Source organism: Magnolia sinica, chromosome 19 (assembly GCF_029962835.1).
Source record: "Magnolia sinica isolate HGM2019 chromosome 19, MsV1, whole genome shotgun sequence".
NCBI classification, from domain to species: domain Eukaryota; kingdom Viridiplantae; phylum Streptophyta; class Magnoliopsida; order Magnoliales; family Magnoliaceae; genus Magnolia; species Magnolia sinica.
Window position 1 is genome coordinate 68760549 of NC_080591.1, and position 2329 is coordinate 68762877.

Below are 2329 nucleotides of genomic sequence, written 5' to 3' on the forward strand. Positions count from 1 at the left end.
TTTCCTTTAGGAATTTCTTCTTTTAGAAACTAGTTACTTCTATCTTTCTTTTATTAGACTCTCTATTTTTAGAATCTCACTTATTTTGTTTTGTTTTACAGGTTTTAACTTAGGGACTCCAATTTGGTAACTTCTTTTCAACCCTCTCCTTCTTTCTAGATTTTCTTTTCCTTTCTTAGAATTAGGTTTCAAATTTGATTAAGGGCTGTGAGTGTTTCATGCCCAAGTGGGTCCGTGACGACACTCGACGTCTCTTGACCGAAGGAGGATTAGTTGAGGGGTTGACTATCCATCGCAGGACTAGACACCACTCGAAATCCCCTGAGTTAAGTGAAGTAATGGCTGAGAACCAACCTCTTCTACCTTAACCCAGGGTGGAGGACATTCAGGATGAGAATGAGGTGCATCAAACACCCCCCCCTCATACTTTACGAGATTATCTACAGCCAGCGGGGGTGAGTACGCCCTCGTGCATGATTTTTTCTAAAAATACAGGACATATGGACATCAAGCCAGGGGTTATCCAACTCCTTCCTAAGTTCCATGGGCTTGAATCTGAAGAACCATATTTACATTTGAAAAAGTTTGATGAGATCAGAGCCACTTTATATTTTCAAAATGTGTCTGAGGATACAGTCAGGCTGAGACTCTTTCCTTTTTCCGTAAAAGAGAAGGCTAAGACGTGGTTACATTCACTACATCCTAGATCCATTGGCACATGGAATGATATGCAAAGGGAATTTATAAAGAAATTCTTTCCACATCATAAAACAATTACCCTTAGAAAAGCAATCATGAACTTCACCCAAAAGGAGGATGAAACATTTTACCAATGTTGGGAAAGGTTCAAGGATTTGGTCAGTTCATGCCCACAACACGGCTTTGAAACATGGCGCATTACAAATTTTTTCTATGATGGACTGACATCTTCCATGCGCCAAATGATCGAGACAATATGTAATGGAGAATTCATTAATAAAAATGTTGATGAGGTATGGGATTACCTCGATAGTCTTGCTGAAAAAACACAATCATGGGACTATTACCCAAAGTCGAACACCACGTCTAGGCCGACTCAATTAAAGGAGAAAGGTGGATTGTATCTCTTGAAAGAAGAGGATGATCTCAAGTGTAAAGTGATTACGCTCATAAGGAAAGTTGAGGCCATGGAAGGAAAGAAGGCTAAGGTTAATGAAAGTGTTTGCGGCATCTGTGATTGCAACATTCATACAACTGAAAATTGTCCTACAATACCCACTTTTCGAGAAGTGTTGAATGAACAATCCAATGCCGTAAATAATTATCAAAGACCTTTCAATGGACCAACCTCTAATACATACAATCCTGGTTGGAAAAATCATCCAAACTTTAGTTGGAGAAATGGACAAACTGCTACCCCTCAAAGTTTCTTCAATCAAAATCCAAATCAGGGGAAACCTCAAGAAGAACCGGTTCAAAATTTCATGCAAGAGCTGACCCATGAAATGCGAGACTTTATGCAAAAGATGGATTCACGTATGACGGTTATAGAAAAGGGGATGCTTCCTGCACAACCGCTCCCCAATCCTAAACCGCAATACGAGACAAGTGATCCCAGCTCTTTAAATCAAATGGGGCATGCTAAATCCATCACCACTCTTATGAGTGGGAAGATCATTGATAAAACCCTTCCAGTTAGGCCCGAAAAGCCTCAAGAACCAGAAGAGGACAACAATAATGGATCTAGTGAGGCCCCACAAAAATTAGAATCGGAACTTCTAGAAAAGCCAGTTGCTCCATTTTCCCAACGGTTGGTCGCACCAAAACCTCTCTCTAACTCTCAGGATATCCTAGAGGTGTTGAAACAAGTGAAAGTCAACATTCCTTTACTTGATGTCGTAAAACAGATACCTTCATATGCCAAGTTCCTGAAAGACTTATACACGACCAAACGACGGCAGAGTATTCAAAAGAAAATCTTCTTGACCGAGAAAGTGAGTGTCATCCTAAAGTAAGACGTGCCACAGAAATTCAAAGATCCCGGTAGCCCAACCATATCATGTGTAATCAGGGACCATCGAATTGATCATGAACTTCTTGACTTAGGAGCGAGCGTCAATCTGATTCCCTACTCGGTATACAAACAGCTAGGTTTGGGTGAATTAAAACCCACCCTAACCACACTACAACTTGCTGATCGCTCGGTTCGTGTACCAAGAGGGATAATTGAGGATGTGTTGGTCCAAGTTGATAGATTTTACTATCCTGTAGATTTTATCATCCTAGACACCGAACCCATCAATAACATGAGCACTCAGATCCCCGTCATTCTTGATCGCCCATTCCTTGC

At 40.8% G+C, this 2329-nt stretch overlaps 1 non-coding gene across 1 annotated transcript; it reads right to left on the minus strand.

Moving 5' to 3' along the window:
- Nucleotides 1–776: 776 nt before the first annotated feature.
- Nucleotides 777–883, minus strand: LOC131235792 (small nucleolar RNA R71). Its single transcript, XR_009166313.1, has one exon. It is a non-coding gene; the product is annotated as a small nucleolar RNA R71 (small nucleolar RNA).
- Between the last annotated feature and the right edge of the window lie 1446 nt (nt 884–2329).